The sequence below is a fragment of the Marmota flaviventris genome, chromosome 3 (assembly GCF_047511675.1).
Source record: "Marmota flaviventris isolate mMarFla1 chromosome 3, mMarFla1.hap1, whole genome shotgun sequence".
Taxonomy (NCBI): domain Eukaryota; kingdom Metazoa; phylum Chordata; class Mammalia; order Rodentia; family Sciuridae; genus Marmota; species Marmota flaviventris.
In genome coordinates, this window is record NC_092500.1 from 5,093,162 (window position 1) to 5,119,055 (window position 25,894).

The 25,894-nt window shown below is 65.9% G+C and overlaps 1 protein-coding gene across 1 annotated transcript in view; it reads left to right on the forward strand.

Moving 5' to 3' along the window:
• Window positions 1-5,816: 5,816 nt before the first annotated feature.
• Window positions 5,817-25,894, forward strand: part of Shisal1 (shisa like 1) — a 54,145-nt gene continuing 34,067 nt past the window's right edge. Inside the window, exon 1 of the mRNA XM_071609133.1 lies at window positions 5,817-5,852. The gene's annotated coding sequence lies outside the window, so the exon portion shown is untranslated. The remainder of the gene's footprint in view (window positions 5,853-25,894) is intronic.

Genomic DNA, 25,894 nt, shown 5'->3' on the forward strand with positions numbered 1-25,894 from the left:
AGCCAGGCTGCCACCTCAGGTGTCACCTCTCTCCACAGTTCCTTGTGGTGACATAAGGACAGGATGTGACACCCTTGGGCTCTCTGTGACTTAGCTCAGGTCACCAGGAGCAGAGCCTGGTGTCACCGTGTGCATGTGAGGAAACGGAGTCTGGGGAGGCCAAGCCAGGGTCCAGTCCTGGGGTCTCCCGGTGGCTGTCCCCTGCAGCCCCCGCACCCTGCAGTGCTGGTGGCAGACGTGCTCCCCCTGTGAGCCTGGTGGGGGCACCTGAGGGCTCGGGGCCAGCAGGCCAGCGGGCAGCCTGGGGTCGGGCTCGTCTCCGGGGCTCTGCTGCCCACGCAGGTGGCAGGGCCCTGCTGCCCGCTCCTCCTGGCTGCTGGGTGCTGTGCCCCTTCTTCCCTGCAGTGGTGGCCTGGCAGGACCCCAGGCTCCATCCTGTGGGCGTCGGTGAGCAGAGGGTGGCCAGGTCAGCGCTGTGCTGGCCGGAATGTTGTCCCTGCTGCAGCCAGAAGGCCAGGGGACGCAGCAGCCCCGCCACTTGGGTCTCCCCGGCTGGCGGCAGGGTGCTGTCAGGTGGGCCCCTTCCTGGGGGCTGGGGAAGAAACTGTCCCCCAGGTCACTGTGGTGTGGACGGAATCCAGGTCTGATGGGGACCGTGTCAGACGGCAGCCCCCTCTTGTCCTGCCCCAGACACCTGGAGTCCGGCCCCTCTCACCTGGGGTCTCTTGGGTGCTGCTACCCACCCCCCGACACACACTCTGCTTTTAAAGAGCTCTTGTGAGGTGGCCGGTGCGCCCAGTCACCTCCTTGTCCCAAGGTCAGCTGCTCAGTGCCCTTGACTAACCCACAGGCTCCCTTTCTCCCTGCAGCAGCGTCTCGAGGTAGCAGTGGGCAAGGCTGGTGGGGTTCGAGGCGGTCCTGCCTGGGCATCTGCCAGGGCCAGAGGAGGGAACTTGGGCGACACACGTGGCCAGGAGGGAGGCCGGCTCTGGAGCAGGGAGGAGGGGCCTGAGGCTGAGTGGCAGACTGTGCAGAGAGCTGGTCTCTGGTTCCGACTCTGTGTGCATCTGGCCCGGGAGGCCCCTGGACCCATGCCCAGCTCCCTGCACCTGCATGCCCAGGTCTCCGGGACAGTTGGCATCTGCACAGGGAGCCCGCTCTGCACCTTAGGACCACCCACATCCTGCAGATGAGCTCGGAGGGCAGGGACGGGGCTGAGGCTCAGCATCTGTCACTACAGCGGTCCTGACCCTGGCTGCCCGGCCTCCAGACACGGGGGCGGGGGGTGGGGGGGCGCAGTTCCTCCATCATTTGGGAGAAGGGCAGCTGGTCCCCCCTACAGACAAAGGCACAAGAATGGAGGGGTCAAGCAGGCCCTGCCTGGGCTTCCATCTCCTCCGGGGCCTCCTTCCTCGGCCTTGGGTCAGTAAGGAACCGGCTGCACCCCTCCCCCACTCCGTCCAAGGTCCAGGGCCAGCCGGCAGCGGCCCCTGACCCTGAGCAGGGGGCAGGCCTCACTCCACTCCAGCAGAGCCCTGGGGTCCCTGCCTTAGGTCTTGAATTAGGGCCAGGGGCCTGGAGGTGACATCCCAAGACCATGAACAGGAGGGACGGCCTGGAGGCCTGGGAGGTGGGTGACCGCTGCTCCAGAGGGAGCGCAGGTGGGGAGGCGCGTCCCCTGCCCCCCAAACCCTGTCACAGCCCCCAAGCCCCGCCCCCGGAGGCGGGGCTTGGCGACCGAGGTGGAACGCCTGGGGCCCAACTTGTAATTAAATGGCAGCGATTTTGACGTGGCAGGTGATCTTCTCGGGAAGCCTGGCTTTAAATTTAGCTTCCTCCCCAGCCAGCCCTTTGAAAAGGCTGCGCTCCTGGGAGACGGCATGAGTCATCGGCCGCCCGCCGCCCGGTGAGCAGCGGCGTCTGCGGGGGAGCGGGCCTCCGAAGGCAGGGGAATAGTAAATAAGGCCGGGGCGGCCGGCGGGGCGCACCGCGCAGGGCGCGTCGCTGGCGGCAGGTGCTCAGAAGTGGGGCAGGGGACAGGGTGCGGGGGAAGCCAGCCGGGTGGCTGTGCCACTCCCTCGGGCCTCCAGGCCCAGCCCCCTGGACCCAGCACCGCCCTGCTGTAGGGTGTGTGCGCGCCGCGCGCCCCACTCCTGCAGGTGCAGGGGGAGCTGGGAAGTGCTCCCCCAGCCCACAAAGAGAGCCTGGAGCCCCTGGGTGCCGTCTTATATGGCAAGAAGGGAAAATGCCCTTTGTCATAGGAACTGGGTTGAGGACGCAGAGATGGGAGCTCAGCTGGGGTCCCTGGGTGGCCCAGGTGGTCACTTGGACCCTCCTGAGGGAGGCAGAGGACTGGGACCCCAGGAAGCCCACAAAGAGGAGCAGAGGGCGTGTGGAGACGCAGGCCTGGAAGACTACAGTGATGCAGCCACCAGCCAAGGACACTGCGGCCACCACCAGGAGCTGGAGGGCCAGGGAGGGCCTCCCTAGATTCCCCGAGGAGCTCGGCCCTGCAGAGAAACTGGGCCCAGGAACTGGCCATGGCCTCCTGCCTCCAGAACCGTGAGCGGTGAACTCCCGTCTGTTTAGGCTCCAAGGTCACCTGGTCACCTGGTCAAGATCGCCCAGCCCTGGGGCACCAGTGTACAGAGGCTGGGAAAAGGGAACCCAGTCCATGGTCACCTGCCCACAGTCACCTGGTGAGTGGCCAGGGGGAGATTCACACCCACACCCATCAGTTCCAAAGTCCCTGGCCTCCAGGAAGAGCAGGAGCCCCTTGGGGGACCTGGGACCTAGAGAGCTGCAGCGGCTCCCCCCCCCCCGCTTAGGGCCAATCACAAATCTGCGGCCTGATGTGGTGACACCCTGCTGGGGAGAAGCAAGGTAGGGCCTAGGGGGCACCGTGGAAGGAGGGGCATGGGGTGTGAGGAGGCCACAGGGCCACCTCTGGATGATGTGCAGGAGGCCACCCACAGGTAGGGAGGGATGTGCATGTCCCCTGTAGAAGGGGCAGGCAGAGGCTGCGCTTCCTGCTGTCACCAGCGGCCTTGGCACCTCCCCTCTGTGGCACAGGGCCCTGCTCAGGCCATGGGGGCCCACTGGGTGACACAGCTTTAGGGGTCCCCTGAACGCACCGCACGCCCAGCTCTCTCACAGAGAGACACACGACCACTACATGCGTGGAGAACACACACACACACGCGCGCGCGCCTGGGCCCACTCGGGAGGTGCGGCCCCCCCACCCCGCATGCCAGCGCCTCCATCACACCCCCACAGCTCACCCTTGCGAGGCTCACCACACACACTCCATACACACAATCGTGCACACACAACCACGCACACCGTCCACAGCCCACTGCCTCCGGCCCCTCCCCTCCCTTTCTCTGTCCCCTGGGGCCCTGACTGCCAACATCCCAGGCTCTGCCTGCAGGGAGGGAGGGGACTGGCCCTCTTAGCACAGCCTGAGAATTGAGTTCCCCAGATCTGGCTGCACCTCCCAGCCCCAATCCTGCTCCCCTGGGTCCCCCACCTGCTTCTTCACCTCTCTGGTCCTTGTCCTAGGCAGATGGTCACGTCCCCTCTGGGGATGGCCTGCCAGGGGCTGGGTGAAGTCTTCTTCGCCTGTCCTGTCCTGTCTCAATCCTTGGACTTGGAGGGTGGAGCTCTGCTCTGTGCTGTGCCAGAGGCCGTGAGAGACCCTGCTCCAACCCTGTGCCCTGGCTGCCGCCTCCCCCGCCCTCCCGGTGGCCCTGACCTCACTAGCTGAGGTGTCTCTGGTGCCCTCTAGCCATTGGTCAGGACCCTCGCCTGGTCCTTGAGGTAAGTTCAGCAGCTCAGACCATGTCCCCTGAAGGGGGGGAGGGCACAGATGCCTGTGTGACAGATGGGGAGACCAAGGCACCCCACTGCTGCAGGCTTGGAGGATGTGCCCTGGCACCACTCTGCCCGCCAGCTGGGTACCCTGGCACACAGCCAAGCCTCCCTGAGCCCTGTTGTCCCTGAAAGGAGCACTGAATGCAGCACGAGAAGTGCCATACGGACCCCCAGCTGCTCCTGATCAGCACTGGGGTCTCCGGCAAGTTGCCTGCACTTGCTGAAACTGGTTCACACAAAACTAGGGGCAGCCCTCCCAGGCCCGCCCTTCCCCAGTGCTGCTGAGGGCACCTGGGAGCCAGGGAAAGTGAAGGGCCGGAGCTCAGAGGTCAGGCATATCCAGGTGGGAGTCCAATTCTGCCCCTGCCAGCTGTGTGGCTCAGAGAAGGAGCCTAACCTCTCTGAGCTCAGGTTGCCTTGTCTAAGAAGGGGGAAGGACACCACCCAGTGCTGTAGTTAGGAATAAATACAATATCCTGTATGAAGGGATGAGCTTTGACCCCTGTCCATGAAAACAGAATCAGACCCAGCTATGCGGGCAACTCGGGCGGTCAACACTAGGTAGGACGCTCTCCAAGGCCTGCCATCCAGATGCTTAAACTTATTCTCTTTCCAAAAATGGTTAGGGACGAACCACATTCCTGGCCATTCCCCCCGCAGGAGGATGGGGCAGCTAGGTCCTCCCCACAAGTCCTTTGTGACCAGAGGCCACAGGGCAGAGACCGAGGGAGGTGGGGAGGTCGAGGGGCACTGGCTTGAGGCCAGACAGTGAAGCACTGCCTCTTCCTGCTGGTGACAGATGAAACGGGGGTCAGACAAGAAGTGGGGGGATGCTGGGGTGGAGACAGGACAGGACCCCAGTGTGGCCCAGGAGGGTCAGGACAGCCTGGACGGAGGGTGTTGTTTGATGTGGAGAGTTCTTTGCCTGTGGCCAGCTGACCCTGGCATTGACCGTCTGGCTCAGGGTCTGGCTGGTGGGAAACACCAGCAGGGACGTGACGGGGGGGGGCCTCCTGGAGCAGAGGGCAAGAGGGGCAGCGCGCAGGGGTCTGTCCACCTGGCAAAGGGGCAGAGGCGGAGGGTCCGGCAGAGGTGGAGGGGGGAGCAGCTGGGAAGGAAGCAGGTGAGTGTGTGGGGACGGGAGGGCCGGAGTCCGAGGCGGCTGGGAGAAGAAAGGAAAGACAGGAGGAAGAAGGGAGGAAGGGGAAGGCGGAAAAGAGGGAGGAGGAACAAAGGAGCGAGGAAGGAGCCAAGGAAGGACGGGGAGGAACAAAGACGGAGTAAGAGGGAGGGAGGGAGGGAGGGAAAGTGAGAGGACGAGCCGCGGAAGGAAGGAAGGGGACAGTCGCAAAAGAAACATTCGGAGAAAAACAAGGGTGGAGAGGGGAAGAGCGGGGGGCGCCGCGAAGGGAAGGGAGGACGGCGAGGAGCGCGAGGGCGACGGCCGGCGGCGGCGAGGGCGCGGCGGCGCGAGGGCAGCCGGCAGCGCTCGGCGAGGGGGCAGCAGAGGGCGCGGAGCGCGCGGCGCGGCGGGAGCGCAGCGGGCAGCGGCGGCGGCGGCGGCGGGCGCGGGCCGGCGGCATGAGCGCGGCGGCGGCGGCGGCGGGCGCAGCGCGGGGCTCGGGGCTGCCGGGCGGCGGGGCGGCGCGGGCCGCGGAGTAGGCGCGCGGGGCGGGCGCGCGGGGATGCGGGGGTCGGCGGGACCCCCAGCCCGAGCCCCGGCTCCGGCCCGAGCCTCGGAGCCGCGCCGCGCCGGGCGCGCCTAGAAGCGGGCGCCGTGCATCCAGCGACCCGGAGCCGCGGAGCCCGGAGTCCCCGCGGCCCCCGGAGCCGGGACAACTGTTGCGGCGGCGGCAGCGGCGGCGGCGGCGGGGGCGGGGGCACGGCCGGGCGTGGGCAGCCCCCGCGCCCCAGCCGGCGGCTCCCGCGGGCGCCGGCTCCGGCTGCGGAGCGAGGAGCGAGCCGGCGACGAGCACGAGGTGAGCGGGGGCGGCGCGGGGGAGGGGGCGCCGGGCGGGGGTCGCGACGGGGGGCGGGGCGGCGGGGGCGGGTCCGCGCGGGGGGCGGGGTCTGCGGCCCGGGGCGGGGAGCCGGGTGCGCGAGCCGCGCGGGCCAGGGCGGGCGCTCCGGGCGAGGCGCGTCAGGTGCACTGGGTCCAGGGCTCTGGAGAGGGGCCGGGGACGACCAGCCGGAGTGTAGAGCTGGAGCCTGCGGGGCAGCCGGTGCCCAGGCGTTGGGGTCCGCTCCGGGGCTCGCCAAGGTGGGGATCGTTGAACCCGCGCGAGAGAGGAAGGGGCCTAGGTTGGAGGAACAGTCCGGGACGCACCGTGCAGGGACGCGGCAGCCGGGACCGGAATCCGCGTCCGAGGTGGGGACCAGCGTCCAAGGACCGAGTCCGGGAGCGCAGCAAGCCGGAGCCCGGTGCGCGCCGCGCGGGCAGGGACCAGGCAGGTTCACGCTGCGGACCTGGCAGGTTCCAGGAGTCCCGGCTGGGCGGCGTGAGGGACGGGAAAAGCCCCCCAAGTGCGTGCCCCTCAGTCCCACTCCGCCGCGTGGTCCCTGCGGAGCCACCGCCGCTTCCTGGTGCCGAATCAATATTGATCCCGCGCTCGGGGCTGGGTGGCCCGGCAGCCGCCTCGGAAGCTCATTAGCTCCAGCGGTTGCTATAGAAACGAGACCCCAAGCGTCTTCAGGTTATATTTATTCTAATTATTATTATCATTATTAGTATTAGTATTTGTTACTCAGCCGGAGAAAAAAGAAGGGAGGAGAAAAACCCAGGGCACCCAGCTGCCTCCAACTGTTTGCCTTGGGAGAGAGGGAAGCCGCTGGTGGGCCAGGCCACTCCCTTCCTGGTGGCCTCAGGCGTGCAGGCTGCCCCCCAACCAGGGGTCAGTGGGTGGGAAGGGGTTATGTAACCCGTGGGGAGAGCTGTGTGTGCCTGTGTGTCTCCCCTACCTCTCTGGGCCTTGTGGTCCATGGGCTGAGTGACAGCTCCTGTCCAGACGAGGTTGGGGAGAGCAAAAAGTGATGGCAAGGATTGCAGGAGTGCCCCTGCCCTGGCCCTGGCAGTCCTGGCTTTGTGACCTTGAGCAAGGCTCTCGACTCCTTGAGCCTCGGTTTCCTCATCTGAAAGAGAGCTTGATCCAGGGCCATGCCCACGGCCAAAGGTTGCTATGAGGTCACAGCAGAACTTGGAAGTTCCCAGGCAGCCATCATGGCTGTGTGACCCCGGACAGCCCCTGCCTCCTCTGGACCTTGGTTTCTGAGTATGTAAACTGCGGGCCTGGCCCCAGGCATGGGCTCAGAGGCCTTCAGTCCCCGAGGGCTTGTGACTTGCTGGCTGTGGTGGCTGAACTCCTCAGCCGTTCAGACCCAGACTGATGGCCAGTTCCTCCTCCCGTCACCTGGTTCCGATGGCCTCAAGCGCCCAGGAATGGGAAGGTCCAGGGGCCTTTGGGAAGGGCAGTCTCTGGGTAGGTCACGGGGGTTAGTTGGAAATGTCATTCAGAACCTGGATCTGAACAACTCGGTCCTTGGTGTCAACCCAGGACCATCCCATGCCTGTCGGACTTGCCCAGAATGGGGACCTGTCCCTGTCCCTGTGTCTGTGAAGGCCCCATGCAGGACCCCTCCTCCCAGCATCGTGCCTCCCCAGAGAGGCTCCTCTCCTGGCTGGAGGGGGTGTCGAGCAAGAGGTGACCAGAAAGTCCTGCTGCCCGGCCGCTCTGGCCCCGTGGGGCTCAAGCTGAGAGCATCGGGCAGGGGCTTTGGCCATTGTCTTTGATGTCACTGTCTCCCTGGTTCGGGCTCTGTGCAGGCATGTGAGAGGCCCTGCACTGACAGGGCAGGTGAGGGAGGTGACTGGGGGGCGTGAGTGTGTATGAGTGTCCCTCTCCTGGGCCACCCAGCCTGGAGCTCACTGGGGCAGCTGGACTGGGCAGGAGGTGGAGGTGGAGGGGCTGGGGCTGCTCCAACCTTTGTGGGTGGCCCTGCGGAGGGAGAGCCGCCTGGAGGCCCGTCCGTCGCTGCCCATGCAGGAGGGGTGCGGCCTAGAGTTCCGTGCACAGTGATACGCAGAGGCCGTGCCCTCCTGGCCCTGCAGGCCCGAGAGCCAGGGGAGGGCGCGCAGCTGGGGCAGCCTGGAGCAGGGACCCCCAGGCTGGGCGAGGGGGTGGCTGGAGAGCAGGTGGGCGGGGAGGGGCCAGGTGCTGGCAGTGGCAGAGGGCATCTGGTGCCCGCTCTCTAGGAGAGTCCCTAACCCTCAGCCACCCCCCGCCCCTCGGAGCACTTCATCCGGAGGGGAGAGGGCTGCCCAGGCTTGGGCTTCCAGGGGTGGGCCGGGGACCCCAGGTCTGGCTGCTCAGCCGTCCTGTTGCCACAGAGGACTTTGTTTATACGGCCACAGCTGCGCCCCGCTGCAGTGGGAGTGCCCTGGGCAGGGAAGCCCAAAGGCCACCCAGCCAAGGGCTGTGGGGAGTAGAGGCAGAGCCCCCGCGCCTCACCTGACCCCCGCGCCACCCTGCGCCCAGCCGGCAGTCACTGATTGTGTTGCACAGAGAAGCCGAAGCTGGGAAGCCGGCTCAGGAGGTGGGAGTGAGCACCAGGCAGGATCTCACCACCCCACCGCCACCGTATTGCTGGGAGCCAGGGCCGGCACCCGTGGTGAGGTGGAGGTTCTGCCGACACTCACCGCTAGTCATCGTCCTGTTTGTCTTCCTCTGAACTGACCCAGAGTGTGGCTCAGTCTTACCCTTAGAGGAAAGATTTCACCTCCTTGCTTAGGGAGGCGCTGTCTCTGCTAATTCAGCCTCTGTGGCTTTCACTTCTGTCCAGTTGATTGACACAACAGATTTACACTGGTCTTAGGATGGACGCTGTGGCTCTCCCCGCTGTTCTCTGTGGCAGTAACTGAAACCATCTATCATCAACTCCTAACACAGTGGGGCTCCTTTCCTCACCATCCTCTGTAGGGCACGGTCCTGGACACCTGCGGCCAGAGGGTGAGGAGAGGCGCGCTCCTGGGGAGAGGCCTGTGGTGCCCCAGCTCTGTAGGTGCTGCTGACGCTGCCTGGGGCCTGGCAGGAGGGCCCACTCTTCCTGCCTCCCTCCCCCGCCCTCCTTCCTGCAGCAGGGCTCTCCTTGGCCTGCTGCCTGTGGGACCCCTGGGAGGCCGAGGGGACCCCATAACTGCCTGTGGGCCCCCGGGCAGCTTCCTACCTACACGCAGCCAGAGCGGGGCACCCGCTGGAGGACGTGTGAAGGACCCTGCTCCGCTGGAGCCCTGGAGGTCCCTCCCAGCCCTGCGCCACCCCCACCTGCTGTGACGAGCCCCTCCCTCCTCTGCTCTGGGTCCTGGCCTGGTTGGGAGTGTGCGGGGACCTTCCTGGGTCCCTCACTGGAAGCCCTTCACTGGGATGGGTCAGAGCCCATCTGCCAGTAACTTGAGGACATGGGGCCCCTGAAAGTACCAGGAGGGCACTGCAGTGTCCGGGGTCCTCAGCCTGGGAGCCCTGCCCCCCTGGCCAGTCTGGGGGCAGGACAGAGGGAGCAGAACACAGCCTCCCGGGCCTTCTGCGGCCTCTGGGAAGCGGCCTGCAGGTCCTGCTCATCTCCACGTGCAGATGGGGACAGCGAGGCCCAGAGCAGGCTGGGGATGCGTCAAGGTCACACAGCAAACTGGACGTCCTTGAGGGCGAGGATGCCCCACCAGACACGGTGGGCACTGTCCAGAGGCCTCAGGCCTGGGGTTGGAGGGGGCAGACGCTCACCCCAGAGTCCCCAGGGCTCCCTCCCTGAAGTCCTGCACGTGCCACCCGGTTCTGGGGCTGGTGAATGGAGCACCTATCGGGGCGGGGCGCCCATCTGTCGCCGGTGCTCCCTCAGCCGATGCACGCACGCGCCCCGGTGAAATTAAGAAATAATGCATGAGTTTCCCAAATTACACCGTTTAACACTGAATTAAGCTCTGCACGCTCTTAACAGAGCCCTGGGAGGGAAAAAAAATTTTTTTTTTTTCTGTTCACACTTCCCTGGAAAATGAGAGAAACCCTGGTCTTCCAAACCCAGCTCCATAATCGGATTATCCCTCCCCGGGCGCCGCGCCCCGGCCACGCCTGGGGACGGCTGCGGAGTCCGTCTCCTGCGCCAGGTTCCGAGGCTGCTCGCGCCCGACGGGCTCAAACTAAAGTGGCGTTTTCTCAGACACTGGCACAGGTTGGAAATCAGGGCGTCCCCGCCGCACCCCAGCGGGGACCTCCGCGGCTGCCTGGCCGCGCGGCGGGCGCCCGGGTTTTGCTTTCCCTCTGGGCTCCTTCCCCGCGGAGGACCTGGTTTATAGAGCAGCGGGAAACGTGGGCAGCTTCTCTTCCTTGCCTGCTCCCCGGCACCTGTCGCGTGGGGTCGGGGCCAGGCCCAGGGACAGGAGGGACCATTTGGATGGAACCGTCTGGCAGTGGAGAGGGGCAGGGGGACCCAGGAGAGGGGCGGGAGGGCTTCCTGGAGGAGGCGGCTCCAGCTGGGGTCTCGGGGTGGGTAGGGCGCGGTCTCCCAGGAGCAGCGGCAGGAAGGCTGGACGTGCGCCTAGCAGGGGCGTGGCCTCCGGGGCTCTTCAGATTTCAGCTGGTGGCTCCGGGTGGCTTCTCAGGCTCTCCTTAGTTGGCCACCTAGGACAGGCTGCCCGATTCCCTGAGGAGAGCCCAGCGGACGGCAGGGAGGGGCCGAGTCGGCTGGGGCGGGGGCGGGGGCCTCTGGCCCAGAATCCCCCTCCCGGGCTCCGTGTTGGCAGGAGAACAAGGGCAGGGCCTTCCGTGGAAGTGAAACCACAGCCCTGGACTCCGACCCCAGCGTCCAGGGAGCCCCTTCCGCCCCCCAGCCTCACTCCTCAGCTGCCATAGGCCTGGGCTTTGGGACGTGGGTCCTGCTGATGCCCAGCCCGGGCTGGGCTCCGAGCCTGCCCCTGCAGCCACAGAGGGCGTGCCGGAGGCTCTCTGCACCTGCAGGGGCTGCGTCCTCAGGAGCCCCCAGGCCTGGCCTGCCAGCCCTCGGCCCCACCCGAGACCAGGGCCTCCGAGGGCCACGTCTGTGCGGTTGATGGTTCGGGCTTCTGGAAGCGTTGGGGACGGTGGGGACGTGGCATCCCTGTGTAGCTGCCGGTGTCTGCCCCCAGGAGGAGAGGCCTTCGGGGAATGAGCCGAGCCACTGAGCTGGGCCCATCACCAGGGCCACGGCCGAGGGAGGCCGGGGCTGATCTCCCGCGGGGTGCGGGGCTCCACCTGCACAAGTCTCCCCTCCGCCTGCCCCTTACTCTGGGACTTGGGCAAACTGTGTGACCCCTGGAGCCTCAGTGTTCTCAGCCGGGAAATGGGTGAACCAGGTGGCTCCCCCAAAGCCTCAGTGAGCTCAGCACCTGCCTGCCCGCCCAGGGTCACTGCAGGCGTCACCGTCGATATCGCTGCGTCGGTGACCTTCCTCTGGGGCAGCTGGGCAGGAGCCAAGCGACCCTGGGCCCCTGGGATAGGGACCTCCGCGGCAGGGACAGGATGGAGCCGGCAGTGAGGTCGCCCGCCCAGCGCCATGGCAACTGCGGGGCGGGAGGGGAGGCCAGCCCGGGCCTGGGCACCAGTCCAGCTCCTCTGCTGATGAGCAGCCTCGGGCTTCAGTGCTGCCCTTTTCAAAACCCTGTGGATAAGAGCGTCACAATAATTTGCACAGGTGGTCGTGGGGATTGGAGGTGGGAACTGAGAGGTTTCAGGTACCCAGATCAGTGACAGTGGGAACCCTCCCAATTACCCCCTGGCTCTGGAGGGAGAGAGCTTGAATCCTGTTCTGTGCTCCAACTAGCTGTGTGACTTTGGGCTGGTTACATGCCCTCTCTGAGCCTCGGTTTCCTGGTCTACAGATGGGCACAGTCTCCACCTCTCAGGGTTCTTACAAGAATTAGGTGAATCAATCCAAGGAGCCTGCTTGGTGCGAGTCTTGGATGTAGCAAGGGATAGTAAATCTTCCTGTCCTTGTTGTTATCAAGCCTCTGTGATACGTAATGGAAACAGGAGGAGGCTGTAGCCGCAGGGCAGGTCAGAGCTCCTCCGCTGAAGGGTGGAGGCTGGTGTTGCTGAGGGCTCTGCGGCCAGCGCCCAGCCCCGGTCAGCTGTGCACGGGGGAGGGAGGGAGGGAGGGCCGGCAGGAGCCAGGGAGCCTCAGCTCGGGCGAAGCCTGAGGACTGGGCAGAAGCTTCCCCGTGGGGCGGGGCTGCAGGGCCACCCTGTGCTGTGCACAGTGACCTCGTCCCTAGCAGTTCAGTTCTGGGCAGAGCCGGGTCTAGCCCAGGGCTTCCTGTCCTTCCGCTCAGAGATCCCTGTGCTGAAGGAAACCCGTCGTCATGTCCCCCACCCCAGGAGGACACTGCCTCCCCTGGGAGCCGTCAAGCCTTGGAATGTCACTTGGGATGTGTGAAGGAGAACTGGGACTCGGAGGAAGGGCCCGGCCCATCCCTCCGTCCCTCCTGGGCAGTAGGGAGCACGGGCAGCTCCAGAGCAGGGGAGTTGGGTGGCGGGGCCGAGTGGGTGGCAGGCCTCCTGAGGGGTCCCGGCCACAGGGCCAGGGCAGGGTGTGGAGGTCCCTCCAACCTGCGGGCAGAACCAGGCCACTGCAGCCACAGAACAGCCCCAGGGACCGGGCTGCTCCAGAAGTGGCCCCGCAGGTCTCCCAGACAGTGTCCAGGCCAGGCTGGCCCGGGGCATGCAGAGTGCCCCAGGGAGGACTCTGCCACTCCTTCCTCTGGTCCCCTGGGGGAGATCAGGGAGACCAGCCCCGAGAAGGGCTGGCCTGGCCCCGCCTGGGGAGCTGTAGTCAGAGCTGCTGGCCTCCATGGGGCCTCCTCGGGCCTCCTCGGGGCCTCCTCGGGCCTCCACGGGGCCTCCTCGGACCTCCACGGGGCCTCCACGGGGCCTCCACGGGGCCTCCTCGGGCCTCCTCGGGCCTCTTCGGGCCTCCTCTGGCCCAGAGTTCCCGGGAGGTGGATTCTGAAGACTGAACTTTGTTTCCCGCCCCCTGTGGCTTCCTGCGGGGGGGGGGGGGGGGGGGGCAGGTGTCAGGCGGGAGTGGGAGCCATCTATCTGCCCAGCACATGTGGAGAGTTTGTTCCCTCCCAAGATCACACTGGGCTTGCCTGGTGGGCTGCTGTCTCTGGGGACACGTGGACAGTCACCTGTCCTGTCCTGAGGCCTGATTCCTGCTAAGAGGAGCCAGGTGTGGGGTATGATGCAGGAGGAAAGGGAAGGGGTGTTCACAGAGAGGCGTGGTGGCCATGAGGACGGGTGGAGGGACACCAGCGGAGCCTCGGGGGATGATTCTGGAAACTTCCAGCGCCTCAGCATGGCCGTCCTGGCCTCTGTGGGAAGCTGAGCAGGAACCCAGGCTGCGGAGGGCCCACCCCTGAGCGCTCAGGACAGTTACCCCAGCCACCAGGTGCCACTTATGTGGCTGGAATGCCACGCCCCACGCTGTGCCCAGGCAGACATTGCCATTCACCCACCTGGCAGGACCCAGGTGCCACCCACCCACACCAGAGGTGACAGCTGACTGCCCTCCTTGCTTCTGTGTGACTCAGTGCCCTCCTGGTGGGGGACAGGGAGAAGGCAGGCCAGCCCAGGCCCCGGTGTGGCCCTGCTCCCCACGGTGCCCAGCTGGTTCTGTCCTTCCCTTCCAGGGACACCACGGTCCCAGTGGGTCCCTGGGCAGGAGCATCACCCTCCCACCGAGGGCACCCTGGACCTCCAGCTGGACCCTGGCACCAGGAGGCCAGCGGGCGAGGGCCTGGCAGAGTCCGCTCCGGCTGGCGAGAGATCAGGAGACTTCGCTCCCGAGATTCAAACAACTGGACAATCTGTTCCGGATCGATTTAGCAGCACAAGAGTGAAAAGAATCAGAAAATACAGTGTGAAAGCTGTTTTCTCCCGGCTCAGTGGGGAGGAGGCGGAGCCGGCCTTGATTTGCAGAAGTCCACGGCTGACCCAGGTCTGTCACCTCCTCCTGCCCCTCCTCCCCTCTGGCCCGCCCCTGCCCGCGGCCGCCTCCCCCGCAGCCTGGTTGGCAGCCAGGGGGTCTCAGAGGGGCACTGCCCAGGTGCCAGCCTCGGGGAGCCCACGTGGACCTTGGGCGGATCACAGTCATGACAGGGCCTCTGTGTGGCCACGGACGCTGGGCAGAGAACCACCTTCCTGCCCCCTGTCAGTGAGGCCCCCGCTGCTCCCAGGGCCCAGAACCAGGCTGGCACCGTGGATTCCCTGAGAGTTTCCCGTCTGGGGCTGGAGGGGAGGAGGACGGGGAGGGAGGACGCAGGACAGGACACCGAGGCCTAACTGGGGTGACCTGTTGGTGGGGAGGTGGGGTCAGAGCCCATCTGCCATCTGCGTCCAAGCCTGGTCTCTGGTCCCCCTCTGGCCAAGTGCTGATTGTGATGTCCAGCAACAGGCATAGTGGAGTTGCCCCCGGAGGGACAGGCCCCCGGGCTGCAGGGAGCAGGGGTTCGTCCCTGGGGGGCAGGAGCAGTGGAGCCCCCAGATGGCCTGTTCCCGTCCCTGGGAGGGAGAGGAAGTCCAGCAGCCAGGAAGGGCTTGGTTCCACAATGGCCTCCTCCCCCGCCCCCCCACCTCGGCCCCACAACACCTGAGGCCAGGAATCTGAGCCTGAAAGAACCTTGACTTTGAAGTCAGACCAGCTTAGACCCAAATCCCAGTAGCTCAGCTGCTGTGTGACCATGAGCAGGCGACCGAGCCTCTCTGAGGCCTAGTTTTCTCGTCTGCAAACCGAGGGCAGGAGCCCCTCGACTTTTGAAAACTACAGGAGACGGGGCTGCAGAACCTCCCAGCCCGGGGCTGGACGGAGCAGGTACTCAGGAGTCTTCCTCCCGGCCCACCTTGGGGGGGCAGCTGCCTACATATCTTGTCTGGGTGCTGCCTCCAGAGGCGGCAGACCCCACAGGTCCCCACAGCTGACAGTGGAGGTCGAAGCCACAGCACCAGGGCCTTTGCAGCCAGGGTATCTGAGCACCTGTCCTGAGGCACCCTGAGATGCGTGGATGGCCGGGTGGCCGCCTGGTGTCCTGGGGGGAGCCAGAGCCTGGTTGTCCTCCCAGATCCGCCACGGGCGAGCTGTGGGACCCCCGTGCTCGATCCTCCTGCCACCCATGTGTGGCCAGATGGCACCCCACTACGGGAGTGGAGGTCACAGAGCCCCATCACCTGGCCAGGGCCAGGTGCTCCCCGCCGCCAGGCGAGCCCACCTGTCCTTCCTGGCCACTTGCTGCCCGCCCAGGCCTGCTGCCGCCTCCCCCCGGAGGCCCGCCCCCGCCGCCCCAGTTCTCACTGGGATTTCTGCCGACAAAGCTCTTTCAAGAGCCATGTTTGATGTTACCTCTCAGTTCCCGGAAAATTCTGAGCCACTGTCCCCCAGAGCGGCGAGCTAATTAGACCTCCGAGTGCGTCTGCCCAGATGTCAACGCGGACTACAGAACTCAGCAACTTTTCTCCCATTTCTAAGCAACATTTGTTGTTTCTGCCAAGCAGGAAGCCCCCTGGTGTGGGCAGGCCGAGCCCCTGGAGCCCCGGGTGCTGCCCCGTGCTCCGGGCAGGCCTTGGGCTGTGCTCCCTGGAGCCTGGCTGGGGAGCACCGCTGAGGCTGAGCCTGGGGAGCACGACACAGGGCCCCAGGCTTGTCCGGCTGCAGAGGAGGGTCACCCCCACGGGCAGCCGGGCTGGAGAGGAGCCCCAGCCCCAGGAAGACAGAGGAACACCCCAGGGCTCCGGCCTTGGCCTGCGTATGGCTGCACCAGTTAGGCCTGACGGCAGGCCAGCCCCCGCCTGCCCCCCACGGCCTGGTGACCCTCCCTCCAGGCACACGAAGAGGGCACTAAGGGCCATCTCCACAGACCCCAACAGGGACCCCTGTGCACCTGCAGGGGTGCGTGGGCCTAAGCTGGTGTCTGGTTTGGGGCATGGATGAGAAGGGCTCGCCCTCTCCCGTGACGTCCCCGTGCCCCGCACCCCACACTCATCTTCCAGGGTGACCCGCGGGGGAGGGGCCAGCCGACCACAATGGCCAGGGGGCTGGTGTCATGGCTGAGGAGCTCAAGTTGGGGCCTGTCGGGCCTGGGGGCCACGGGCTGCAGGAGAGTTGTCCAGGAGGAGGCCGTCCTTCACATCTGCGCTCAGTGAGCAGCTGTGGGCAGCGAGGGCTCTGGGGTGCTCGGAGGGGGGACGGGAGCCTCTTCCTGCCACCTCTGGAGGTGCCCGTCTACCTCCCTGTCCAGCCAGGGCCTGAATGTGACCCACAAGGGTGAGCGCAGCTGACCAGCCCCCCGTCATCAGTGGGCAGCGACCCTTTTGAGAGGAGCGTCTGGTCCCCGCCTGCCTTGTGGTGGCCTCAGCAGCTTTGGTGCCAGTTCCGCAGAGAGTGGGCGGGAGCTCGTCAACACCAGAAGTGGCCCTGGGCACGGGCTGCCACAGACCCGCGGAGGGGTGGCCGGCCCCCAGGCCCGGGAGGGGCTCAGAGCACCCCTGGGGGCGTGGGGCTGTGCACCACCCCTGTGGTCTCCCTGGGCAGCCCCATTTGCATGATTTTGGAGTTGATTGGCCTGAAGGCAACTCCCCTTAATCACAGCTGACAAGTCTCTGGTTGGAGCAGCAGCTGCTGCCAATTAGCCGGTTGGTGACTTGGTTTGTTATAACCGCTCCGCAGCGTCCCCTCCCCCCTCCCACTCCCACTGCTCCCTTCACTCCCCGCCACCCAAGAACCTGCTGCGTGGTGCCCGGCAGGTGCTGCGGGCCACTTCTCCAACCTGCAGGCCAGCGCCCTGGACCCCCGGGCAGGGCAGGACGAGCAGCGGCTCCCAGGGCCAGGTCTGTGGGCCGTCCTGGGAGGCGGGGCCTGGCCTAGGGTTTCTCAAACCAGGGCTGCCCATTTGTGTTCATGAGGCTTTATTAGATCACGGCACCGCGGGAAGGTTGTCTGTGGCCACTTCTTATCTACAATGGCAGGGTGACAGAGGCCTGGTGGCCCGGGACAGGGACTTCTACTGTCTGGCCATGTGTGGCAAGTGCCCTCCTCTGACCTAGCCAGTGGCTCTTGATGAAGGCCCCCAGCCCCCGACACTCTGAGCCAGCAGAGGTGGCTGGGGTCCTGCCCTGGTCAGCTGCTCCTGAGCAGGGCCCAGGACGGTGCTCCAGGCGCCCCAGCCAGCCCTCCGAGGAGCTCTCTGTCCACTGGGGCTCTGCTGGTGTGTCCGCCAGTGTCCGTCACTGCCGCGAAACATCGGAGCTAACTGACCCAAGAAGCGGGAGGGTCGCTGTGCTCACTTTGGGGGTCTCGGTCACTTGTCCCTGTTGATCAGGCCTGGCGAGGTGACACATGGTGGCGGGGTGTGTGGTGGAGGGAGCCCCTCCCTCAGGCTGGGGACACCGAGGAGGGGGAAGAGAAGGGCTAGGTCCCAGTGGACCCCATGATGGGAAGACTTCCGCTTAGTTCCACCTCTTAGTGTTTCTACAACGTCCCAGCAGCGCCCAGCGGGCCTCCGTCCTCCAACACGTGGGCCTTTGGGGACATTCCTGATCTCATTCTAGCGTCTGGTCACCACCCCCGAGACAGATGGGGAACCTGAGGCTCCGTCTGGTCCAAGGCCGTGCTGGTGAGCTCCGGCCCTGGCTGGTGCCCATCCTGAGCTCACCCAGGAGCGCAGCTGCCCAGCCGGTACCCGCTGGGGTCTCTTCCGAGTCTGGATTCCACGCGGGGCCTGCTGTCGCGTCCTGGGGTGCAGCAGTGTGACAAATGGGAGGCGGGGCCTTTCTCTTGCCTGGTCTCTGTAGGCAGGTCCGTGATCTACATGTGTCTAGAGGTCACCCACTGTCACCTCTTTGAGCACTGGATAGAGCCCATCCCCCAGGTCTCTGAGTCACCTGAGGCCAGGTGGCAACGCAGGGTTTAGTGCAGGCAGCAACTCGGCATCTGCAGGGCCTCCCCAGCCTCTTCCCCAAGACCTGGGAGGTGTAGGCACGTGGGGGTGGGGCCAGGTGAGAGGCGACCTGGGGATTCTGCGGTTACCTGAGTCCTCCAGGTCAGATCCCCCTGAATTACCAGGACATTTTATCACCTGGTGGCCCTCGCTTAGAAATGAGGGCCAGAGAGAGTTTATGACCAGGAAGCCCCCCAGGGCAGTGTCCCCGGGACTTAGCAGGAGGCTGGGAATCCAGCAGGGTCCAGTCCTTCCTGGGATCGGAAAACCCCGGTCCTGGGCGCAGGGAACGCAGCCTTCTGGAGAATGTGGGACCCCCTGCCCCCCGTGGGCCCGGCTGGCTGTGGTGGGCCCTCTGCCCTCTTGCAGACTTTGGATTATGTGCAAACTTTGTTTGGGACTGAGATGGAACCCGGGGGCACTTAGCCGCTGAGCCACCCCCAGCCCTTCTTTGTTTTGTTTAGAGACGGGGCCTCCCGGAGTTGCCTAGGGCCTTGGTAAGTTGCTGAGGCTGGCTGTGAACTTGAGATCCTCCTGCCTCAGCCTCCCGAGCGGCTGGATGTTGGTCGCTGCCCGCCCCGGCCTGTACACACTCTTTCAGCCTTGGTGCCAGGTTCACCTGCTGCCCTCCAAGCCCGGGATGGGGTCCGTCCCTCTTCCTGGGCCTTGGTACCCTCCACCATTCCAGGCAATGCCCTCTTTGTTTGCTTGTTGTCAATGACAGGTGTCAGGATGGGACACCCTCGACACCCCCTTAGCCTGCTCCTGGGTGCCCCAGGCCCTTGCTTCTGTGCCCTGTCACAGCTGTGCCCCCCCCCGCCCCCCGCCAGCACTGAATCTGGAGGCCTGGGTTCCGGTGGTGCTGCCCCTGATTGGGTGCGGGCGCCCTCCAGGTCCTCCCCTAGAAACAGGGCTGCTGTGGGTGTCCTAGTGAGGTGCCGGGGCCCAGGCCTTTGCCCAGGAGAAAGGGGGTGCTGGTGATGGCCCCAAAGCCAGGGGCTGGGATAAGAAGCCACCGTGTGCAGGGGGACATAAAACCCTATCCTTGTGGCCTGCTCACAGCTGGCCTTCCTGGGGCCCCACCCTGGGACCCAGGGAAGGGGGACTCCTGCGCGCAGGACAGCTGTGAAGAGCAAACCGAGCCTTGCGCCCTGTCCATCCTTTCATGCCTCACCAGGCTCAGAGAGGCCAAGGGACTTGCCCAGGGTCTCACAGCTGGGAAGAGGCAGAGCGGGAACTTGAGCAGGATGTTTGGACCCGAGCAGAGAGCTGCCATGTCCCACCTTGCTGGGCAGCTGCGACCCCACCTGGCTCTTGGTCCTCTGCAGGGACACCCTGCCTACTCTCATCCTTCAGGGCTCTGCTGCCAGGCGCCTGCCATAAACTCTGCACTCCTGTGTCCACCTCCAGATCATGAGAGCCAAGCCCCCTCCCCACCCGGGCTGCGCGAGGCTCCTCGGGTCTCACGATGGCCGCCCGCCCCAGGCTAGGGACCAGGGCTAGATGCGGGCCTCCTGGCTGCTGTGCTCTGTCCACCAAAAGGGATGAAAAAGGAGTTTATCTCCGGCCTGGCTCAGGGGAGGCCGAGCTCCAGGACCGGGGAGGGAGAGGGCAGCTGGCTTCTGTGTGGCCCAGCTTTAAATGCCACCCAGAGCTGGGCGCTGGACGCAGTGGAAATGCCAGCTTAGGTTGAGAGGGACGCGGTACGTGGGGGCCTGGGCCTGGGGGGCAGGGGCCGTGCGGCTGCACAGCCAAGGCCCTGGGGCCACTCTGCACAGGGGCAGGAGGGGCAATCCTCCCTGGGGAGAGGACTGGGGGATGGGCCAGGGGGACAGGAAGAGGGTCAGCCAGGAGGTCGGCCCAGCTGCTGACGACGCTCTGGGCAGATCCGTCTGGGCTCTGGGCTCCTTCCTCAAGAGGCTGACTGTCCCCTGCAGATGTCACCAGTGCCTGGTATAGAGGGGCTCCTGCAAGGACCCGCCGAGCCCCACCTGACCACAGGGACTGAGGCCCGAGAGGGGGTTCACAGGCTGAGTATGAGCGGGTGGGGCCTGGGATGGCCCTGTCCAGCCAGAGGCCTCTGTTCACCCTAGCCCTGGACTGTAGCCGGGGTGCAGAAGGCAGTGAGCCCGGAGACGGCTGCGTAAGGACCAGAGGACGGTCACTCCAGGGTGCGGCAGCCCTGACCCCAGACTGCAGCTGGGCCCACCTGCCCACCCGGGCTCCACCTGGAAGGGCTGGGCTCCCCCAGACGCACAGCGGCCTGGGCCTGGCGCCCCGCTGACTACACAAGGCCCGGCACCCTGCTGTCCTTTTGTTGGGGCTTAGGATTGATTGATGGCGACCAAGAGCCAGGAGAGGGGCCAGGGCCCCAGAAGGGGAGTGGCCCAGGTCTGTCTGGGGTCTGGCACCTGAGTCAGAAGCCTGGCAGATAAGGACCCTGGACGTTTCCAGGTCTCTCTGGTGCTGGGCACAGGAGCGAGGCCGGGGTCCCTGCCCTGGACAAGTGCCCAGGCCGAGGGCAGCCAGAAGGCTGCAAAGCCCCCGCAGACATGCACCTTGTGATGGTGTCTGTCACCAGGGAGGTGGCCTGGGTGGCGAGGAGCCCTGTGTGGTGCCCACGCTGGCATGTGACCGCCCGGTCATGACTGTCTCCTCCACTGGCCTCTGTGTGGCCTTGACAAAGTGCCCATGAGCTCCTCTGCCTGGCACCCTGTGTCCAGGTCCTCGTGTGGGGTTGGGGACGGGGCTCAGAGCAGAGCTTCGGCTGAGGGGCGAGCTGGACGCAGTGGCCAGCAGTGGGGGCTGGGGAGCCTCTGGCGCTCCCTCTGGCTCTCCCCTGCTGGCTCCCCGCGGGCCTGGCCTTCTGACCCTCGGTTTGGACACATGCACTTCCTCAGCTCCCTTCCCACCCCGGGCGGGAGCGGCTTCCTGTTCTCGGCAGGCCAGCCCAGAGCGGCCAGGCAGAGGCCAGGGGACAGACCCCTGGCCCACTCAGGCCCCTGCCTGTGTGGGGGCCACACTCCTCCTGAGTCTCCTTCCCGCACACAGTAGGTGCTCATATGGTGCACCTTCTCCACTTGCCCTTCCATGTCCTTTTGTCTGGGTTCCCCACCCCTTCCTCACCGGCCCTCTTTATGGATGGTTCCTGTGGGTTGTGAGGTAACCACCAGCACCCACTGTGCCCGGAGCACCCAAGCCCTGCCCACCTATGGCACCATCCCTGGTTCCCTTCCTCGACCCCGCATCCAGCTCAGCCCACCTCTGGGCCTTTGCACGTGCCAGGCAGTGGTGCGAGCCACTGCAGGCCCAGCCTCCTTGGTCTGCTGCAGGCCAGCCCACCTGTCCCACCTCGGCTCCCAGCACTGTGCCGACCCAGACCTCCCTACGCCCTCAGGATGCCCCAGGTTGTGGCACAAGGACGTTTGGTTGCTGTGCAACGTAGGAGGGATGGCGAGAGGGAGGATTCCTGAATGGAGAGATGATGCCGCCTCCGTCTCCTCCTGGGCCCTGCCAGCCCCGTCAAAGTGGGGTGCTTCCCGGGCCTGATGGGGGCTGAGACTCAGGGCTTTGGCTCCTCTTCTCCCGGGTGCCTGGGTCCCTGGCACCCAGGAGGCCCCAAGAGAGCCGCAGGGCCACCCACCGAGGCATCGCTGCCCCTCCCCCGCCTGGCACTTGGAGTGAGTCACTCTCATGTGATGTTTGTGCTCTCCACCGGGAAGTGCCGCGGGACTCCAGGCTGCCTTATCTCCTCCCTGCAGCCCAACAATCCGCGGACACAGGGTCGAGTTGCCAAGGGCCACGGCTGTCCCTGCCCACCCCCTGCGTAACCAGGGGGGAGGCCCAGGGAGGAGGCCGAGGGAGGAGGCCGAGGGGGGCCGGGAGGCCCCAGGAGAACCCAGCAGCCGGGAGCTGCCGCATGAGCCCCTCCCTCCCGGGCTCCGGTGTCCACACCTGCAGGGCAGGGTGACAGCCAGGCCAACACCCTAGAGCCACAGAGCTCTAATGGGGACACAGCTGGCTCAGGGTGAGGGTGGGAAACGGGGGGCGGTAGGGACAGGGTTTAGAACTTGGACCCAGGGCTCAGAAGGCAGGGGCCAGGGAGGGGGCCTTCTGTGGGCATCAGCTGGCCGGTCCTCCTGAGCGAGGGGCCGGGGGGGACGGGAGCGGTCTCCAAGCTGCCGCCCTGCTCACCCGCCCACAGCCCCCTGCAGTCTGCGGGGCTCCCCCCACCCCCACCTGGCCGCCGCAGTTCCCGTCCAGGTGTCCGCTCTTGGAGGTGAAGTGAGTGTGTATCCAGCACCTCCTGTGCGCAAGGCATGGTGGGGGGTGTGGAGGCACGGAAGTCCCCACCTCTGGGAGCTTGTCCCAGCAGGGAAGGAAACCGTGCCGCCCGAGGCCTAGCTAACGTGGGAGGGGACTGGAGAACCAGGGCGTGGGGGCCAGCTCTGTCCTCTAGACGCTGGCCTTGGGAGGAGCTGAGTGGGCAACACCAGATACCCGCCGTCCGCGGTGCCCCGCGGCCTCTGCTCCGTTCCGTCCACCTTCTGTCCCCACCAGGGTGGCCATGGTTGCCTGAGCCGGTGAGGAGGCCGAGGCCAGCGCACTCACTCACCGGGTCACCCAGCGGGCAAGTGCTACCACTCCACAGAGTTTGGGGACTGAGGGCGCTGTCACGCAGAGCCACCGCAGCAGACCTGCTTCAAAGTACACCCGCCGCCCTGCAGCTCTGGGCCCATCCCTGCGCCTCTCTGAGGTCACTCCAACGGCTCAGCACGTTCACCAAGTGCCCACCTGTGCCCCGCCCCCGCTGCTCAGGCAACGGGCAAAAGCAGAGTGGGCTTGGCAGGGCTGGCTCCGTGGGCACGCTAGTGACCCCGGGCTGGGGGCCAGCAGGGCTCGGCTCACGGTGCTGCGCTAGGCCCGGGGCCCCATCCGGTCCCTCACACTGTGGTCCTGCAGCCCAGCGCCCCGACAGCAGGTGGCCAGGTGGCTCTGACCAGTGTCTGTTTCTCAGACGTTGGCCCCAGCCAGCGCTGTGAGAGGACGTGTCCCAGTTCCTCCTGCGGCTGCCTCCTGCGAGCACAGGAGGGTCACAGGGACAAGCTTTGATCTCGCTTCAGGCAGCATGGAGTCTGAGCAGTGTTTATTCCTGGTCTTCGCATTCCAGGGATGTTTCATAACCTCCTCGCACGTGTTGTCCTGAAAACAGACGCGTCACCAGGGGCGCGGGGAGAGGGCGGCCTGGGGGCCGGGGCCTGCTGGCGCTGGCCAGGGCAGTCCACGGTGTGCGAGGCCCAGGGGCCAATGGGGGAGAGCAGCCGGGTCCCAGTCCCTGCCCGTGTGAGGCTCCTACACACCCATGGGCACCTGCCACCCGCAGGGCTGCCTGTCCCCTGTCCTTGCTGAATGCTCGTCCACGTTAACGCCAACATGACTGCCACTGACAATCCTGCAGGTCTGGCCACTGAGCATCATGTGGCTGGCATGATGACTGACCCCACCCTGCCCGGGCCGCAGGTCCCAAGGCGGGGCCTTTCCTGTCCTGTTTGACGTGCCGTGCTCGGCCCACAGTGGCAGAGCGGCAGGGCTGTGGGATGGCGTCGGCAGGGGCACCAGGCCAGCTAGGGAAGGCACCTGGGAGAGGGCCACTCCCCGCCAAGGCCCAGGCTCTGGAGGGCGCCACCAGCTGCTGAGAGCCCGGGTGCCCGGGCCGGGCCTTCGCCTCCCCTGGCCTCCCACCCTGCCCTGGGGAGGGGGGCGAGATGGCTTGGGGCTTCCACAGTGACCAGCCTGGGTCCTTCTCTGTCCCCGGGGCTAGAAAATTCAGGGCCAGGGCCAGTGTGGCTCATGTCTGAAGAGGACCATGCCCCTGGGGCAGTGTCCTGTCCCTGACCCCTGCTCCCATGTGCCCTTCTCAGAGTCGCTCAGATCGAGTAGGCCGCACAGCCCTGGGGTGGGGAGGGCCAGCGTTTGGGGAGCCCCCTGCAGGAGCCACGGGGTGCAGAGGAGAGGCCTGGGGTGGGCTCCTCGGTGGAGACTCAGGCACCGAGCACAGCTGGGAACAGAACGTGCAAAGGCTCAGAGGAGCCATGGGCCTTGGAGGCTGAAGCTGGAGGAGCAGAGAGGGTGAGGCTGTGCTCGGAGGCCTTGGGGTGGGCGAGGCCAGACCTCCTAAGCAGGGTGAGCAGGCAGGCACTTGGGAAGCCGGCCTGGGACCGCGGAGGTAGAGGCCAGCTGGGAGGACACGTGGGCTCCATGGGGGCGAGGCTCCGGCACCCCGTCTCAGCTGTCACACCTGCGCCTGTGGATCACGTACCCCATAAGCCCCTTCCGGCACAGAGGACTCTGGGACTCGATGGCTCACCCAGGTCACATGAGTTTGGCCTCAGGCAGAGCAGCCCAAGCCCCAGGCCTGGCCGCCCTGGGTGGTCCCCGCAAGAGGAGATGCACTCGGCCAGGTGCCGAGGAGGCAGGGTGGGCTGAGGAGGGGCAGCGGGAGACCCCAAGGCTGCCAGAGCTTCAGGCCAATGGTGTCCCGTCACCCCCCACCAGGCCGTGGGGCCCTGCCCCAGGGTTCCTCCCCGCCGCCCTGGTGGCCTGGCTCATGTGCAAGGGACCTCCCGTCCCCGAGGGTCTAATTCATCTCCCAGCTCTGCTGCTGTCCACACGCCCTCCCCCGGCTCCCCAGCCTTGCCAAATTTGGTGTTTAAAAATAACCCTCCAACCTCAGAACAGCAGTCCCCGGCTGACCCTGGCGGCAGACCACAGAGATGTGGGCCGGACTCGTGATTCCAGGTCAAGAGCGCCCAGGGGGCCCCCCGAGGCAGAATGTCCTCCAGCTCTCCAAGGGTCCGCTCGGAGCTGCCATCTCAGGTGGCTTAAACTTTTTCAAGAAGCGAGCCCGGGAAGACAGACCTCACTGCGCTCGCTGGGGGCCTGGGGGCCTGGGACGCCTTTTGGGCGCTGGGAGGTTGAGTGGGTTTTGGAGCCTGCTTGGCCTCCTGCCTGCAGCCAAGTGCTGTGTGAGCTCCAGCACGTCACTTTGCATCTCTGAGCCTCAGTCTCTTCCTTTCTGAGATGATCCGCCTCCTGGGGCTGCGTGGGGTTTGCGGAGATAACAGTGAGGTCCTGGACAGTGTCCAGCTCACCCACAAAACAGCCAGGGGATGGCAGCCCCCAGGTGCAACCCCCAGAAACAGGGCCCAGCAGGCTGGGCAGCAAGTGGATGTGAGGGTCCCGCTAGAGCAGACGTCACCTATGGCAGGTCCTGGGCCGGGGTGCCTGACTGTGTGACATGTCCTATTCCCAGTGTTCATGGTCCCCAAACCCAGGTCCTCTCTGTGGCCCTGCAGAGGGCCCAGGCCATTGCTTTGGTCTTGTGACTGGGCAGGGAATGTGTGGCCCGAGGCAGTGACCGTCTAGGACCAGGCTGGCCCTGGGGCCCTCGGGGTGTCTGCAGCCACCTTCTGGCCCAGAGGGAACGGACATGACTGGCCTCCCCAGGACTTTGCCTGCAGTCCTGGTACTCCAGCCCCTCGGGAGCCTGGGCAGTGAGGTCCCACCCTGGACCACTGTCCAGCAAGTGGGTGGTGGCTTTGACTGCTGCTCACTCAGGCCGGCCATGAGGTGGACAGGGGCCTGTCGGCCTGCAGATGAGTTAGATGTGGGGAGCCCCCGCTGGGGCAGGACCTGCCCAGCCTGGACGCAGGTGACCCTCGCATCAGGCTCTGAGATGGCTGTGATTTCAGCGCCACAGAAAGAGGCCTGAGAGCTGGCTGGGTTCCCTCCAGGCCTGACTACTGGGCCGTGCCCTCCGCTCTGGCCAGGGCCTGTGGCGGTCATGGGGTGGAGCTGGTGAGCTCCCTCCACAGCCCAGCCAGGGGACAAGGACTCTCCTCTGTCATGTCCCTAGAACCCAGATGGGAGCCTGGCTGAGTTGGAGGTGGCAGGTGGCTGCTGAGAGGAGGAAGGGGCACCAGTTTGTGAAACTGGAAGCCAACAGACAGGCCT